Raw genomic sequence first — 19,748 nt, 5'->3', positions numbered from 1 at the left:
TTTGAAATTCCGAACAGCAAATGAGGGACTATGCATATGTAGTACCTTCCTCCTAGGGTTATCATGAGGAATAAATGAATCATTGTAAACCTTTGGGAAAGTGTTTGGCACATAGTAAATAGCATTTGTTAAGTAAATAAAGCTCTTATGTACCAAACTAGCTAACTGCATGAACTTAGGAGTTCCTACTCTGTAAATGGAAGGATGGTAAGATGACCTCTGAGGTCCTTCCAGTTTTCAAGTTCCATAAGACCTCAAAGTGTCTTGAGGAATGTCTGTTTCCAATACTTTGTGGAGAAGTCAGGAGATGACCCTGAATCTATTCCTAATCACTGTTAAAAGAAAAACTTTAGGCAAATTATATTTACCAGAGTTTAATTGAGCACAAAATAATTTGAGAATTGGGCAGCCCCCGGATCCAGAATAGCTTCAGAGCAATGGTGAAACCAGACCAATTGTCCCACAGCACTGATGTTTATGGTTTCTTTTGAATAAACATAGAAATTGATGCTCCCAATCTTAAAAGTGGAGAGAGTTAGAATTGTCTTATCTGAGTTTCTTTCTCAAAAAACCAATCATCAGGCCTCCCAGATAGTATCAAGGAACTGAAGCTTACTAGACACCACATCTGGACAATGAAACACCAGATCTCTCACCCATCATGATTGCCTAACTGACTCCCTGCTTCCTGTTGACCAGTTCCTCTTCCTTACCCCTCATTAACTCATGTTTTCCTGCATGTAGTTACATTTCTTCCCTGCTATATAAACCCCTGATTTTGGTTGGTCAGTGTGATGAATTTGAGACTGATCTCCCATCTCCTCAGCTCCAGCACCCCATTAAAGCCTTCTTCTCTGGCAATACTCATTGTCTCAGTGATTGGCTTTCTATGCAGTGAGCAGCAAGAACTAGACCAAACCGCTGGCATTTTGGTAATAATGGGGTGGTGGGGACACATAAGTGAGATACAGAAACAGTTGGATTGGGTACAGCTTGGCATTTGCCTTATTAGAACATGGGTTGAACAGCTGGCAGCCTGTGACAGGCCAAAACTCTATGATTGGTACAAGAGTAGGTTATAGTCGGTTTACACATCTAGTTAGGTTACAGTGCACCGTGTAAGAAGAAACCTTGAGGCCAAACTTAAAGTATGTAAGGAGGCCACTTTAGGCTACACTTAAATTAACAACAGGTAATGATGATACTATAGCCATTTGATACCTGGCCCTCCCACCTCTTCTGTCCCACTGGTCAGTTCATTTACACTCAGACTCGATTCTGTATTTACCTCTCCTCTAATACCATCTCACCCTCATTCTCCTACACCTCAGCCTGAACAGCCTCCCTTCCTCATAGCACCCTTACCACAGATTCAGTCATCCCCTAAGCTCTTAATCACTGATACAAATCATCAGACTCCCAGGAAAAACAAACTCCTGAGCCAGCCCTTGCCTGGGAAATGGAAGCTGACAACTATTCTCACTGTGCTTGCTTTCAAATGTATTGGGAGCATGGTCAAAGTTGGCATCAAAGAATCTAGCCGTATGACTTTGGAAGAGTCAGAAACTTAACTGCTCAGAACCTCAGCTCCCTTATGTGCAACATCGGAATGATATTAATAGCAATAGAACCTTCTTCATACTGCTACTGTGAGGGTCACACCAGGTGTAACGCAAGTAAAAGTTACCTTACAAAGTGCAGCTTATTGTTATTATCAACTGTTGCTGCCAGACAAGGTGTCAGAGCCCCAGCATCAGAAAGTGGTTGGTTCATGGGTCATAGGATAGTAAGAATTTACCAACAAACATATAGGTTTGAGGAAGAAAATTTTATTAGATAGAAAGAACACTGCAGAAGAATGAGTAGGGTGCCTCAGCAGGAGAGGAATGAGTGCAACATGGTGGATTTTTCCTTGGGAGTATTTATGAATCTTAAAGCAGGTACTTAAGGGTAATTAGAACCATATTAGCCATGTAGGTCATGATAAATGATTGCATTTATAGGTGTTTTGATACTTGGATGTCAGCAAGGGTTGCACAATGAGTTTCAACATGCATGCATTCTGGAGATGTATAGAAATTCTAGTTACTTATACATTTTTGGGAAAGAAACTTGGCAACCAGATGCCTGCTTTAGATAATAGGGAAGTCTAACATTCTAAATTCCTGCCCCTTTCCTGGAAAACTCATGAATAAGCCACCCCTTGTTTAGCATATAATCAAGAAATAACGATAAGTATACTCAGTTGAGCCACCCATACTGCTGCTCTGCCTGTGGAGTAGGCATTCTTTTGTTTCTTTACTTCTCTCATAAACTTGCTTTCACTCTTCTCTATGGACTCACCTCAAATTCTTTCTTGCACAAGGTCCAAGAACCCTCTCTTGAGGTGTGGGTCAGGACCCCTTTTCAGTAACAGCTGATAAGTGGGGAACTCAGGAATTGAACTCAGGTCTACAGAACGCATGCTCTTAACCACTGCACTCTAATCATTGTCTCTGCAATCTCAGAGAAGACATCAGGCACTATTCTGGATATTTTTACATGTATTATATATTCAATCAGAAAACTTACTTTTGTGGACAATGTCAACATATACCTTATTAAATTATTATATGTTTCTTGGTCTTTATTTCAAAACAAACACAGTTTGATGAAAGTCAGATTTATTAACCATAGATTGGTAGCTTAGTAATAATAACACCTTAAATCCAGCACTGGACATTCTATAAAGGGCTTGGCCAGTCATTGCTGAACTTGATTGTCCCAACAAGATACAATTATTAGCACTACTTGACAGAGAAGGAAACTGAGGCTAAGATAATGGCCTTGTCAGAGGCGATCGAACCAGAGTGACTTCATCTTGAATAGGAGTTGAGTAAAATAAGGCTGAGACCTACTGAGCTGCATTCCCCAGAGGTTAGGCATTCTTAGTCATAGGATGAGCTAGGAGGCCGGCACAAGATACAGGTCACAAAGACCTTGCTGATAAGAGAAGATGCAGTAAAAAAGCTGGCCAAAACTCACCAAAACCAGGAGGGCAATGAAGTGACCTCTGGTCATCCTCACTGCTCATTATATGCTAACTATAATACATTAGCATGCTAAAAAGCACTCTCCCCAGTGCATGACAGCTTACAAATGCCGTAGAAACATGCGGAACATATGGTCTAAAAGGGGAAGAAACCCTCAGTTCTGGGATTGCCTGCCCCTTTCCTGGAAAACTCATGAATCAGCCACCCCTTGTTTAGCATATAATCAAGAAATGACTATAAATATACTCAGTTGAGCCACCCATACTGCTGCTCTGCCTGTGGAGTAGGCATTCTTTTGTTTCTTTACTTCTCTAATAAACTTGCTTTCACTCCTCTATGGACTCACCCCAAATTCTTTCTCACACAAGGTCCAAGAACCCTCTCTTGAGGTGTGGGTCAGGACCTCTTTCCAGTAACAGCCTGATCAGTGGGGAACTCAGTAATCGAACCCAGGTCTAGCATGCTCTTAACCACTGGGCTCTAATCATTGTCTCTGCACTCCTAAGAAGGAATACGCCTCAGACACATTTTAATGAACAAGTGCTAAATTTCTTTGCTCAGATAATTTCTTCAAGCTATGTCATTTGAAAGAAAAATAAAACAGCATGGGACACAGCAAAAAGTGGTGAGTTTCATTAAACTGATGTAACAAATGGAAGCACAGAGAAGAAACACTCTAATGGTCACTTGCAACATGTAAATAAAAAAGCAAGGTTTGCACCATGGTGCAGTTCTCCACCCTCCCTGGCAAGTCCTCCTAATTACTCTGATTCCTCCCTGGCAAGTCCTCCTAATAACTCTGATTTATGGTATGTAAAGTTCTACATCAGAAGGAAAATCAACTCCTGTTTACCTTGCCTCACCATTTCCCTTCCCATCTCAGAAGGGACTGTGCAAAGCCACTATGCAGACTCAATAATTTCTTCCGCATTTCAAGATGCTTTCTCACTGCTTTTTGCTTCTCTTTCTACAATGAGACAGAGAAGCAATTACCTCTCCATCTGCTCATCTTGATACCTATGCTTCACTGGGCTAGAAAGAAGAGGAAATGAGAATGGGAAATCTAAAACCAAAGGCCTAGAGCCTGAAGAAGATGTATAAAGTTTTTAATTCAATGAGATTTGCATGAAAATCTGCAGTTCAAGTTTCTATCCTACTCCATTTCTGAGAAAAACCTAATTGCATCTGACTAAGGCAAGACAAACAGAACTGTATTTTTTTAAAATAATACTTCTAAGGTTCAGAGAATCTAGTATAACTCTATCTTGCATTTCTACAGTGATTTACACTTAACAAAGCATTCACATACATTATCTCATTTATTTCTTAAAGCAGTGCTAATTCCTTAAGCAATCATTTGAACTAGGAATTTAAAAGGATTTGGCAGAAACAAAAATTATCATTTTAAGTGCCTACGGAGTGCTAGTCATTGTACCAAGTGATTTGCATTCATTATCTCCAATTCTTACAACAACCCAGCAAGGCAGGAACATCAGCCCTGGTCCCAGCAGAGTTTAAAGTCATCCAGCAAGGATTGCTGCAGCAACCTGAGGCTAGCAACAGCTCTGACAACTCAGAGAGGGTAGTAAATGGCAACACAAACTATGGCTTTCCATGGAGTGAGGGGCCAACCCTTGTGATATGACAGGGAAAAAAATGAGGGGAATAGATACTGTTAACTCACTGCTCACCTGCTGTCTGATCTACCACTTCTGCCTCCCTTCCCACTCCATTGTCTAAACACAATTGGAATCAGAGGACAAGGGATCCCACTGATGAAACCCAATAGAATGAGCCTCCTGAGTCATAAAACAGGGTAGGGAAGGGTGAAAAGTGGATCTGAAAGGGAAACAGAAGACATCCAGCACAGTCCAACCCTCCCCCAGGAACTCTCCCCCATCATTTACTGTACTTTTAATTCAATTGCAAAAATGCCAAACCAGGATGAAATGATATCAATTCAGTCATCTTCCCAACAGAAACCCAAAACATGAGTAATCACCAAAAGATGGTTTCCATAAAACTATCTTTTTTCGTAAAAATATGAGAATAAAAGGTGAGGAAATAACTAGTTAACATAAAATATAACTGTTATATTTCTGAAACTAACCCAATTGTCTCATAGAATGATGTTTATGGTTCTTGAATAAACATAGAAATTGGTCCTCCTGGTATTAAAGCTTGAAACTTACATTTGTCTTATCTGAGTCCCTTTCTCAGGAAACCAACCCTCAGGCTTCCCAGATAGTATCAAGGAAACTGATACTCACCAGATTGGTGAGATGCCAGACCCCTTATTCCTCCTGATTGCTTCCTTACTCTTTCTTAATTTCTGTTTTCTAAATTCCTTCCTGCTATATACACCCCCAACCCCATTTTAGCTGGTTAGAAAGAACAGGCTTGCCTCCCATCTTCCCAGCTGATGTCACCTGCAATATAACAAAGCCTTATCCCCTGGCAATACTCACTGTTTCAGTGATTGGTTTTCTGAGCAGTGAATGACAGGACCTACATCAAACACCTGGCATTTCCATAACAGTTCCTGTAGCTTCGCATGTGAGCATAAGACCTAAGGTGATAAATGTAGCAGCCAGCCTTCTTCTATCATTATTCCATGTTTGCCCTATCCTCTGCCCACTTCTCAACTGAAAAATTGACCACAGTCTTGATTTATGAAGGGCCTGAATTCATTAGGGGATAACTTCATTATCCCCTGGTAATCAGGACCAGTCACCTCACTGAATGCAGTGACCCCTTTTCTATACAATGGTCCAGCTATATGAGGAGCTCAAAATGGCCAGAGGCAGCTTCAGCTTCCAATTCACTAGGAACATGACTCTTTTAAAAGTATTCTTTCTTTGGGCATTAGGATCTCCAGAACATTAAGCAGATGTACTTCCTATGGGTTATTTGATGTATTGGTAAGACAGGCCACTCCCATCTCCACCCTTGGTTCCCATACCTGGGCATTCTGGCTCTAAGGGATGACACTATATCCTAGCCATTGGTTTTGAAGCATGTATACCATATCATGAAGGACAGCACTCCAAATTGGTAGAACATTGCCTTCCTACCATCTTCATAACTTAGCCTTTGGCGGGCCATCCTACCATTCTGTTAAGTAGCTGCTTCTAGATGATGTTGCATATGATAAGGCCAATGAATTCCATCAGGCTAAGTTGACTATGTCATACCTCTTGCAAGAAAAACTGACCCCAAGTCATAAGTAATATTGGGACAGACAAGGCATTCTGTACAGGAGACAATTGAGCAAGCTCTGGGGCATACCCAGAATGGGCAGCTCATCCACCTAGTTATGGAGAGCCTCATCCACTCTGGGTGCTCTCTATGGACATTAACACAGTACACAAATATCTGTGCTCACTCCAAAGAAATCCATTCATATACTTCTCTCCCAGAATTTTGATGTCATGTAGGTGCACAGCCCTACTCAAGAGAGTAGGGAGTTTCAGGTCCAAACTCAACCTGAAACCAATGGTCAAGAGAACCCTTTGGTGTCATTCATAGGTCATCCCACCAGAGCACAGAACAAAGTAGAGAGGATAAAGACTGTAACCAGAGGGCAAAGATATTCAACTCTGTAGATATTAGTGTCCCTTTATTCAGATAAACAAACTAAGATTCCAAAAAGCAAAAATATTTTGCCTAAAGTCACACAGCTAGAAGAGGAAGCTGAGGTTCAAATCTTCCATTCTAAAACTCGTGTTCTTCCCTAGGCCATTAGTACCACATGGAGGAATAGAAAGCCTCTCAGCTTCCTGTCAAGGAAAATTAGTTTCATCTGAGATGCAAAACAATTACCAGCTTAAAACATTTTCTTATATTGATAAGTGAAATCCAAAGTTCCCTCCTGTGGTCATTAAAATTAAATCTTAAAGATTATGATGAGCAAGGAATTCAAAGAGCTTTATTAGCTTGCTCAGTGGAATGTCTTCTTAAAGATGGCTTCACCCCCAGTCCTGAGCCCCCACAATCACAGCCTCCAGAAAGAGCAATCTGTCTAATAGAAATATAATGTGAGCCACATTATCAAAGTTTTAAAAATTTACATTTTAAATTTGAGTCACCTTTTAAAAAGTAAAAAACAATGATATTAATTTTAATAATGTACTTTAACCCAATATGTGCAAAATATTATTTCAATATGTAATCAATAGAAAAGTGTTTGTGGGGTTTTTTACATTCTTTATTTCATACTAAGTCTTCAAAATTCAGTGTGTATTTTGTACTTCCAGCACATCTCAATTCAAACTTGTCAAATGTCAAATGTTCAATACCTGCATATTGCTGATGCCTACATATTGAGCAGCATGGTTCTAGAGATGAGAAGGTCTTCCACCTGCTGGCTGTGTTTCTTCTCAACATCTCAGATGCCGCATCCTGAAAATAGGGATCATAGTACTCTTGGGACTAAAACAAATAATAAAAAGAAGAAGAAGAAATAATAATAACATGAATAGGTAATATTTATTTATCATGTGACAGGCATGCTAAATTTTAGAGAACTTATAGCACTTAATTCTTATAACAAAATACAACAAAAAAATCAACACTTAAAGTGATTAAGTGTCTTGCCCCAGGTCACAACTAAGATAACAATTTGAGCACTGACAATCTGACTACAGGGCCTGAACCCTTTTACGAGAATAATAATAGTAACAATAATAGCTACAAATAATATATTTAAATACCCAGGAAGTTGATAGAATCAGCAAGGCCACAGCAAGGCCTCAGCAAGGCCAAACTTGCATGATAAATGGAGCCATTATTATGACACTACCCTCAAGGAGCTTATAATGTTGTAGAGAGAAAGAACACATGGGATGAGATAACTAGTCACAGAAGGCAGTTTATGGCATGTAACAGGTAAACAATGGTGAGCTCTACAGAAATTCATAGGGGCAGTGATCCATGTAGAGTCTTAGGGCCCTGCAAGGGGGAGATGAAATACAACAGCAAATGCAAGTAGGTCCTACTTCGTGGGCATGTGTGACTTGTGCAATCACTTAGGGCCGTGTGCTCAGAAGAGTCCCACACTTGGTTAAATACTCAGCTATCATGGTCTTGAAATGATTAATAATTTTATCACTGAACTTATATTTTTTTAAGTGAAGTCTGCTGGGACAATGGAGAATGTTCATGAGCAGAGGAGATACAGGTAATATGCAATCTATGTGTCTTCTTCCATTTCTTGCTGCCTATTTGCATACAGCATTCATGATGCCCCATGAGCACATGTGTGGGAGTTTACTGAGATTTAAAGGGAGTACAAGGTGAGTGTGTTATGAATATAACTTGAGAACTAAGCTCTGATTTTTTATGTTGCCCAAATTCCTACATAAGGGGTCTAGGGGATCATGCTCTACACAAATTCTGATCAGATGGGTTTTATTTGACCCTATATATCATAACTTACTTTTCAATCTCACTCTGGAATACCATTATGAGATAAGGAAAAATATATAACCTCAAAATATATTTTCTTGTCATATCTTGAAATTGCCCTGAAAGTCTCTTGTGGGAAAAATCCACATTCTACAGAAAATCCCCTTTCCCTTTTGTTTTCCTTCCTTTCTTTTCAGATCCAAGAGATAATCAACTAAGAGCCAGATACCCTTTTAGGTCTGATAAGAAACATACAACCTGCTCTCTCTGAAGTCTGCTATTTGAGAGATTCCGCTGCACAATAAAACTTAGTCTCCACAATCCTTTATCTTAACCTGAACATTCCTTTCCATTGATCCCAGGTCATCAGAAAAACTCAACCAATTGTGAACCAGAAAGTGTTTAAATTTGCTGATAGTCTGGGAGCTCCCACTTTGAGTTGTCCCACCTCTCGGAACCCAACCAATGTATTTCTTAAATGTATTTGATTGATGTCTCGTGCCTCCCTAAAATATATAAAACCAAGCTGTACCCTGACCACCTTGGGCGCATGTTCTCAGGACCTTCTGAGGGCTGGGTCACAGGCATGGTCACTCACATTTGGCTCAAAATCAATCTCTTAAAATATTATAAAAAGTTTGACTCTTTTCATCAACAAATGGAGTAAGAAGACAGCACCCCAAGAAGCCACAATGTCCCTTTGAACCAGAAATGGTTTCAATCACAGAATGAAGTCATTCTTTCTAAGAAACACACCATTCTAAGAAACACGAACAACCAATGAAACCCATCATATCCTTTCTTAATTATGCTACTTTATTAACTAACTACTCATGCTGAAAACGATGACACAAAAGAAAAGGGAAAGATAGGGCAACTCATATTGATTTTCCTTTCAGTCCTTTCTTACTCATCAGTAACCTTAAGGCAGAGATGTTGGGAGACTGTGTGCATATCAAGAAGAAAAATAGTAAGTTGATTTAGTTTTGTGTAGCATTTTCACTGTTCTGGTAAGAACAATACATATATATTTGTATATACATGTAAGCTATGAAAAACAAGTTGAGTAATTTTGGTGATTCTACATACAAGTTAATTGCTTTTTTACTTGCATTTAAAACTGGCATTAGGAGGTGCTTCCATGATGGCTGAATAGGAACAGCTCTGGTCTGCAGCTCCCAGTGAGATCAACACAGAAGACAAGTGATTTCTGCATTTCCAACTGAGGAACCTGGTTCATCTCACTGAGACTGTTTGGACAGTGGGTGCAGCCCACGGAGGGCGAGCCAAAGCAGGGTGGGGCATCGCCTCACCCAAAGCACCAGGGGTTGGGGGATTTCCCTTTCCTAGCCAAGAGAAGCCATGAGAGACTGTAACAGGAAGAACAGTACACTCCTGCCCAAATACTGTGCCTTTCCCATGGTCTTCACAACCGGCAGACCAGGAGATTCCCTCCAGTGCCTGGCTCAGCAGGTCCCACGCCCACGGAGCCCAGCAAGCTAAGATCCATTGGCTTGGATTTCTCACTGCTAGCGCAGGAGTCTGAGACAACCTGGGACACTGGAGCTTGGGAGGGGGAGGGGCATCCACCATTGCTGAGGCTTGAGTAGGCATTTTTATGCTCACAGTGTAAACAAAGCTGCCAGGAAGCTCGAATTGGGTGGAGCCCACCACAGATCAGCAAGGCCGACTGCCTCTCTAGATTCCATCTCTGTGGGCAGGGCATATCGGAGCAAAAGGCAGCAGGCTTGGTCAGGGACTTACAGAAAAAACCCTCATCTCCCTGGGACAGAGCACCTGGGGGAAGGGGCAGCTATGGGCACAGCTTCTGCAGACTTAAACATCCCTGCCTGACAGCTGTGAAGAAAGCAGTGGTTCTCCCAGCACAGTGTTGGAGCTCTGATAATGGACAGACTGCCTCCTCAAGTGAGTCCCTGACCGCTGTGTAGCCTGACTGGGAGACACCTCCCAGTAGGGGCCAACAGACACCTCATACAGGAGAACATGCTCGGCATCTGGCAGGTGCCCCTCTGGGACGAAGTTTCCAGAGTAAGGATCAGGCAGCAATATTTGCTGTTTTGCAGCCTCCACTGGTGATACCCAGGAAAACAGGGTCTGGAGTAGACCTCCAGCAAACTCCAATAGACCTGCAGCTAAGCAGCCTGACTGTTAGAAGGAAAACTAACAAACAGAAAGGAATAGCATCAACATCAACAAACAGGACATCCACACCAAAACCCCATCCATAGGTCACCAACATCAAAGACCAAAAGTAGATAAAACCAGAAAGATGGAGAGAAACCAGAGCGGAAAGGCTGAAAATTCCAAAAACCAAAACACCCCTTCTTCTCCTAAGGATCACAACTCCTCACCAGCAAGGGACAAAACTGGATGGAGAATGAGTTTGACAAGCTGACAGAAGTAGGCTTCAGAAGGTGGATAACAACAAACTTCTCCAAGCTAAAGGAGCATGTTCTAACCCATCGCAAAAAAAGCTAAAAACCTTGAAAAAGGGTTAGAGGAATGGCTAACCAGAATAATCAGTGTGGCGAAGAAAATAAATGACCTGATGGAGCCGAAAAACACAGTACAAGAATTTCATGAAGCATACACAAGCTTCAATAGCTGATTCGATCAAGCAGAACAAAGGATATCAGTGATTGAAGGTCAAATTGATGAAATAAAGTGAGAAGACAAGATTATAAAAAAATAGAGTGAAGAGAAAGGAAAAAGTCTCCAAGAAATATGGGACAATGTAAAAAGACCAAATCTACGTTTGATTGGTGTACCTGAAAGTGACGGGAAAAATGGAACCAAGGTAGAAAACACTCTTCAGGATATTTTTCAGGAGAACTTCCTGAAGCAGCAAGGGAGGCCAACATTCAAATTCAGGAAATATAGAGAACACCCCAAAGATATTCCTCAAGAAGAGCAACCCAAAGACACATAATCATCAGATTCACCAAGGTTGAAATGAAGGAAAAAATATTAAGGGCAGTCAGAGAGAAAGGCTGGGTTACCCTCAAAGGGCAGCCCATCAGACTAACAGCAGATCTCTCTGCAGAAACCCTATAAGCCAGAAGAGAGTAGAGGCCAATATTCAACATTATTAAAGAAAAGAATTTTCAACCCAGAATTACATATCCAACCAAACTAAGCTTCATAAGTGAAGGAGAAATAATTCCTTTACAAACAAGCAAATGCTGAGATATTTTGTCACCACCAGGCCTGCCTTACAAGAGGTCCTGAAGGAAGCATTACACATGGAAAGGAATAACCAGTATCAGCCACTGCAAAAACATGCCAAATTGTAAAGATTGTTGATGCTATGAAGAAAATGCATCAACTAATGGGCAAAATAACCAGCGAACTTCATAATGACAGGATCAAATTCACACATAACAATATTAACCTTAAATGTAAATGGGCTAAATGCCCCAAATGAAAGACATAGACTGGCAAATTGGATAAAGAGTCAACACCCATTGATGTGCAGTATTCAGGAGACCCATCTCACATGCAAAGACACACATAGGCTCAAAATAAAGGGATGGAGGAAGATTTACCAAGCAAATGGAAAGCAACAACAAAAAGTAGGGGTTGCAATACTAGTCTCTGATAAAACAGACTTTAAACCAACAAAGATCAAAAGAGATAAAGAAGGCCATGACATAATGGTAAAGGGATCAATTCAACAAGAAGAGCTAACTATCCTAAATATATATGCACCCAATACAGGAACACCCAGATTCATAAAGCAAGGTCTTAGAGACCTAAAAAGAGACTTAGACTCCTACACAATAATAATGGAAGACTGTAACAACCCACTATCAATATTAGACAGATCAATGAAACAGAAAATTAACAAGGATATCCAGGACTTGAACTCAGCTCTGGACCATGCGGACCTAATAGATATCTACAGAACTCTTCACCCCAAATCAACAGAATATACATTCTTCTCAGCACCACATCGCACTTACTCTAAAACTGACCACATAATTGGAAGTAAAACACTCCTCAGGAAATGTAAAAGAACAGAAATCACAACAAACAGTCTCTCAGACCACAGTGCAATCAAATTAGAACTCTGGATTAAGAAATTCACTCAAAACTGCGCAACTACATGGAAACTGAACAACCTGCTCCTGAATGACTACTGAATACATAACAAAATGAAGGCAAAAATAAAGATGTTCTTTGAAACCAATGAGAACAAAGATACAATATACCAAAATCCAGCAGCACGTCAAAAAGCTTATCCAGCATGATCAAGTCAGCTTCATCCCTGTGATGGAAGGCTGGTTCAACATACACAAATCAATAAATGTAATTCATCACATAAACAGAACCAACAACAAAAACCACATGATTATCTCAATAGATGCAGAAAAGGCCTTTGACATAATTCAACAGCTCTTCATGCTAAAAACTCTCAATAAACTAGGTATTGATGGAACGTATCTCAAAATAATAAGAGCTATTTATGACAAACACACAGCCAATATCATACTGAATGGGCAAAAACTGGAAGCATTCCCTTTGAAAACCAGCACAAGACAAAGATGCCCTCTCTCACCACTCCTATTCAACATAGTATTAGAAGTTCTGGTCAGGGCAATTAGGCAAGAGAAAGAAATAAAGGGCATTCAGTTAGGACAAGACAAAGTCAAATTGTCTCAGTTTGCAGATGATATGATTATATACTTAGAAAACCCCATCATCTCAGCCCAAAATCTCCTTAAGCTGATAAGCAACTTCAGCAAAGTCTCAGGATACAAAATCAATGGGCAAAAATCACAAGCATTCCTACACACCAATAACAGACAGAGAGCCAAATCATGAGTGAACTCCAATTCACAATTGCTACTAAGAGAATAAACTACCTAGGAATCCAACTTACAAGGGATGTGAAGGACCTCTTCAAGGAGAATTACAAACACTGCTCAATGAAATAAAAGAGGACACAAACAAATGGAAGAACATTCCATGCTCATGGATAGAAATAATCAATATCATGAAAATGGCCACACTGCCTAAAGTAATTTGTAGATTCAGTGCTATCTCCATCAAGCTACCACTGACTTTCTTCACAGAATTGGAAATAAAGCTACTTTAAATTTCATGTGGAACCAAAAAAGAGCCTGCATTGCCAAGACAATCCTAAGCAAAAGAACAAAGTGGGAGGCATCACACTCTCCGACTTCAAACTATACTACAAGGCTACAGTAACCAAAACAGCATGGTACTGGTACCAAAACAGATATATAGACCAATGGAACAGAACAGAGGCCTCAGAAATAACACCACACATCTACAACCATCTGATCTTTGACAAACTTGACAAAAACAAGCAATGGGGAAAGGATTCTCTATTTAATAAATGGTGCTGGGAAAACTGGCTAGCCATATGTAGAAAGCTGAAACTGGATCCCTTCCTTACACCTTATACAAAAATTAACTCAAGATGGATTTAAAAACTTAAATGTAAGACCTAAAACCACAAAAACCCTAGAAGAAAACCTAGGCAATACCATTCAGGACATTGTTATGGGCAAAGTCTTCATGAATACAACACCAAAAGCAATGGCAACAAAAGCCAAAATAGACAAATGGGATCTAATTAAACTAAAGAGCTTCTGCACGGCAAAATAAACTATCATTAAAGTAAACAGGCAACCTACAGAATGGGAGAAAATTTTTGCAATCTATTCATCTGACAAAGCACTAATATCCAGAATCCACAAAGAACTTAAACAAATTTACAAGAAAAAAAAAACAACCCCATCGAAAAGTGGGCAAAGGATATGAGCGGACACTTCTTAAAAGAAGACATTTAGGCAGCCAACAGACATATGAAAAAATGCTTATCATCACTGGTCATTAGATAAATGCAGATCAAAACCACAATGAGATACCAACTCACACCAGTTAGAATAGAGATCATTAAAAAGTCAGGAAACAACAGATGCTATAGAGGATGTAGAGAAATAGGAACACTTTTACACTGTTGGTGGGAGTGTAAATTAGTTCAACCATTGTGGATCTAGAACTAGAAATACCATTTGACCCAGCAATCCCATTACTAGGTATATACCCAAAGGATTATAAATCATGCTACTATAAAGACATACACATGTATGTTTATTGCCACACTATTCACAATAGCAAAGACTTGGAACCAACCCAAATGTCCATCAATAATAGACTGGATAAAGAAAATGTGGCACATATACACCATGGAATACTATGCAGCCATCAAAAAGGATGAGTTCACGTCCTTTGCAGGGACATGGATGAAGCTGGAAACCATCTTTCTCAGCAAACTATCAAAGGACAGAAAACCAAACACCACATGTTCTCACTCATAAGTGGGAGTTGAACAATGAGAACACATAGACATAGGGAGGGGAACATCACACACCAGGGCCTGTCATGGGGTTGGGGGCTGGGGGAGGGATAGCATTAGGAGAAATACCTAATGTAAATGACGAGTTGATGGGTGCAGTAAACCAACATGGCACATGTATACATATGTAACAAACCTGCACATTGTGCACATGTAGATCAGAACTTAAAGTATAATAATTTTAAAAACTGGCATTAAACTATATAAGATGAATAGTAAAATTCATGCTAATAATTTAAATTTAAATTTTTATTTATTAACAATACTAAATAGTAAGTAAAAAGACCATGATAAGTCAAGACAAAGAGACCATGGAAGAAAGAAAAAAGCTTGATATTTTAGTCCTTTTCATGGCACTTTTTTCCTGTTTTTGAACAAGAGGGCCCATATTTTCATTTTGCACTGGGACTCACAAATTATGTAGCCAGCCCTGTTCGCAAGAGTGCAGCTTCCCCTTTCCTATGCTAATAGCAGACATTACCGTTTGTATATGGTATTGTTCCTCACTGAGCCCAAATATGACCTCAAAATCCTTTTGAAAGCAGAGTTCAAAAGTGCAATCTGAGCAGGCATACAAGCTAAATCTATGGGCATCCTTCAAAATCAAACTATGCAGATGGAAATGGAGCTGGCTTTCCAAAGAAAATACTGGCTGGTGTGTATCAGAGTAACGAGTAGGCCAAGCTTGCTAAACTGCAAACTATCCCCTACCTGTGAACCCATCATCCCAGTTCCATACGTAAAACAACATAACAAAAATCAGCTTGACAAACAAGGTAATTAGACTTAACTTTGATCATGTGTTTCATTAGTTACAGAAACAGCCCACAATTTAGAGTTCTTTCTCATTATATTAGAGTAGAATCCTCTAAAAAATGTATAATGCAATGAATGGATCATTATTTATATGGTGCTAATTATATGCCGGGTGCTATTTTTAAGTGATTTGCATATATTAACTCATTTAATCCATATAACAGGCCCAGTGTGGTAGCTCACACCTATAATCCCAGCACTTTGGGAGGTCACAGCAGGAGAATCACTTGAAGCCAAGAGTTCAAGTCCAGGAATTTGAGTCCACCCTGGGCAACACAGGGAGACCCCCATCTCTAGAAAAAAAATCAAAAAAAATTTTTAAAAATCCATACAGCAACCTATGAAGTAGGTACCGTGGTTATCCCATTTTTATAGGTGAGAAAACTGGGACAGAGAGGAGTTTAATAACTGCCTCAAGGTCATCACCTAATCAATAGCAGAGTCAAGTAGTGTGGACTTAGAGTTTATACTCTAAAAATCTCTTGAAGGAGTCCCTGTAGAAGGTGTCCATCACAGACATGGCAATGTTTTGCTAAAGATGTTGTTTCAGGAAGCTCTCAGGGTTTTCTCTGGGTTTTTTGCTCCTCCTATGTGACATTCTTTGTCATCTGTACCTTTAGAGCAGTTCTACCTGAGCTACCTCACAGTCCCTGATGAGCAATTTCACTCATTTCAGCCCTTGTCACACTAACCATGAATTCAAGATCAGCCCAAGAAGTAACAACATCCATGTCATCAGCTCAGCCAGCCAAAACACCCTGTATTCCAGGTTTTGTAAATATTATTAGCTAACACCTTGCTTCAATCCTTAAAACCACACAGTAGAATCTGAGAGTTGGAAGGGTCTTTGGAAATAATCTAATCAAGGGATAATAAAAAGGTTTACCTCACATGCCCATTCTGATATGATCGATTGGTAGTAGATACCTGGAGTTACATGAGGAGGGTTTTGATACCATTTGGAGTTTACTAGAATAAGGTACATGCCTAAGTTTTGGGTACAAGGAGAGAGCAGCAGAAGCTCATATGCTGTCCTAGCAGTACAGCGTAGCTCTTAGGAGTATGGGCTCTGGGGTTAGATTTCCTAGGATCAAAGTCCTGCTTCACTGTTTGCTGATAGTGCAAACTTAAGCAAGTTTCTAAATATATCTAAGTTCTCTTGTTTGTGAACTAAGGCTGATAAAATCTACCTGATAGGTTGGTTGTGAGAATTTAGTGAAATAGTATATGGGAAGTGCTTATTGGAATATCTAGTATGCCCTAAGTACTCAACATGCTGTTATCACATATTGATCATAAGCAACTTGAGATATCTGGCATGGGTCCTGGAGGTGACAGTGGCAGCAACAGTGCCATATATATGCCATTTCTGATCTAATCCTATCTTCTAAACTTACATATGGAGAAGCTGAAGCTGCAGCAACTGTGGGGCTTTCCCAAAATCACATATATTGTCTCCTTCAAAACTAAAGACACTCAGGGAACATAATCTTCTTGCCCAGTCTCTGCCTCTGCCTGCGTGCAACCTCAGGCAAAGCACTGCTCTCTGGACTTCAGTGTCCTTATCTGTATAATAAATCAATCAGAATCCAAACTGATCTTCACAGAGTAGTCACTCCCAGAAGGTCCTGTATTTCCAAGCGGTGAGGAACACTTTTACCCTTAGTTCAGTGGACGTTACAAACAGCAATTCTTTCCTTCCAGTTTTGACAGTTTTAGTGCTAATCACTCCAGTGTTCCTTGCACAAATGCACATGTACATTCCATCTGCTTTGATCTCAAACTCAAGTTTTTTATGAATGAATCCTACAGCTGGACAGCAAAAGATTATCCCATTAATTTTTCAGTATGCCTAAGGGGGTCTAATGGGCTATGACCCACATGGTCATCTCAGCAGCCTTCCACTTCCTCTTGAGCCGGGGGCCAAGGTGGTGGTGAGGTGCAACTCCCAGTTTATCTCCAACCCTCCTAATCTCAGACTTTCTGCACCTATGATAATACTTGAACCAACTCTTCTTTTTTAAATTGAATCCAATGCAATGTACCTGGGAACCCTGCTTCAAAATCTGATGTCAAATCTAAAACACTGGAAAAAATCCAGGTTTTTATTCATTTTCTGATAGGCATTTACTGCTAATTAAGCATCCAAACAATGTTCTAAAAAGGAAGAAAAATAATAAAATATAGACTTAACATTAATCACACAGACATACATGTAATATACCTTATCTTTATAGTGGGAACAAATAAAAGAATACAATATAAAACACATATTTGTACTAGATAATTTTGTATAAATATTTTAAAGGTTTCTTAGCTCAGGAATTAAAGCACTGGTTTTGTAAAGGAGCAGGTCACATATTCAAATTTCACTAAGACATTCCTGATGTCTTTCAGAGAAGTATAACACACATATTAAGAATCTGGACTCAAGAGCCACATGATCTGAATTCAAATCTTGACTTTCTCACTTCCTAGCTGGTGACCATGAGCAAGTCATTAAATAAATTCTCTCACCTCAGTTTGCTCAACTGAAAAATGGGAATAATGATGACCTGGTAAGAATTGTTTCAAGGACTTTGGGAGGCCGAGGCGGGCGGATCATGAGGTCGGGAGATCGAGACCATCCTGGTCAACATGGTGAAACCCCGTCTCTACTAAAAATACAAAAAAATTAGCCAGGGGTGGTGGCAGGCACCTGTAGTCCCAGCTACTCAGGAGGCTGAGGCAGGAGAATGGCATGAACCTGGGAGGCGGAGCTTGCAGTGAGCCGAGATCGCACCACTGCACTCCAGCCTGGGCAACAGAGCAAGACTCCGTCTCAAAAAAAAAAAAGAAAAAAGAAAAAAAAAAGAATTGTTTCGAGGACTCAATACATATTAAGTGTTTAGCCCAGTGACTGCCCACATGTCAAGATAAAGGTGAATTCAAGCCTCTTAACATAACGACTTCAACTTATTTATTGCCTCCTATTTTGCAGATAAAGAAACTGAAGTTCAGAGAAGAGCTGTTGCCTAAAGTAACATTCACTGAGCAGGTCAGGACAGAACACTACCTAGTAGCAAAGCCAGGACCAGAACCCAATTTTTCTAAACCTCAGAGCACTGCTTTCCTCAAATCAGTGTTCCTTCTGCCTCACCTCGGGTAGATACACATACCCATCTTCCTGCTTCACTACCTGCTTCTACTCAGATGGGTTTCCTGAGAGGAAGATTCGTGTCATATTCTAATTGCCTGGCACCGTTCCTATAATATAGTAAACTTTATTATCTAATGCAGTTGAATTCATTCATCAGCTCTTTACTTTATACACCTGAGTTCTTTTAGATGTTGCAAATAAGCTGATTGCCAGTTATGTAGTTCTTAAGGAGACAGTCCAGTAGAGTGGTTTAGAAGAAAGGCTCCACAGCCACACTGTATGGACTCAGATTGTACTTCTGCTACTTACTAATTAATTTGACCATGGCCAAGTTACTTCACCTCAGCTTCTTCAGTTATAAAATGGGACAATAACACCTCTGTCACAGGGTTATGAGTGATAACTTGGAATAACAGGCAATGGTCAATTGTATGTGTGAACTTGACTAGCCTATAATTTCGGTTACTCAATCCAACACAACTAGGTGCAGCCACAAAAGTATTCTGTAGGTGTGTTTAACATCTACAATCAGGAACTCTGACTGATAAAGTATATAAAGCTCATACCTGGCCCAACATACTTTATGAATGTTAACTGCTAATAGTGTTAGTGATATTTCCATTGTTGTTGAACACATACCAAAAGCCTTAACACAATGACTTTAAATGTAAGGGTATATGTATTTGTCTACAGTTGTCCTGAAGGGATTATGCCTTCAACAAGTAGTTTGAAACTGTATATAGATAGATATTGATCAAGCATATATGGGAAAATATTAACATTTGGGGAGTCTGATGACAGGATAATGGGAATTCTTTGCACTACTTTTAAAACATTTTATGTCTGAAATCATTATTTTAAAAAAGTTAGACTGGGCATGGTGGCTCACTCCTGTAATCGCAGCATATTGGGAGGCCAAGGTTGGCAGATCGCTTGAGCTCAGGAG

The 19,748-nt window shown here is 39.9% G+C and overlaps 1 long non-coding RNA gene across 10 annotated transcripts in view; it reads right to left on the bottom strand.

The window, feature by feature from the left end:
- The window catches only part of LOC110742272, a 478,176-nt gene that overhangs the window by 228,329 nt on the left and 230,099 nt on the right, over window positions 1-19,748 (bottom strand). For all 10 annotated transcript variants that reach the window (XR_004181876.1, XR_004181888.1, XR_004181892.1 and 7 more), the window contains exon 3: window positions 7,331-7,463. This is a non-coding gene — a long non-coding RNA (uncharacterized LOC110742272). The remainder of the gene's footprint in view (window positions 1-7,330; window positions 7,464-19,748) is intronic.

The sequence above is a fragment of the Papio anubis genome, chromosome 2, assembly GCF_008728515.1.
Source record: "Papio anubis isolate 15944 chromosome 2, Panubis1.0, whole genome shotgun sequence".
NCBI classification, from domain to species: domain Eukaryota; kingdom Metazoa; phylum Chordata; class Mammalia; order Primates; family Cercopithecidae; genus Papio; species Papio anubis.
This window is presented reverse-complemented; position numbering and strand designations above follow the sequence as displayed.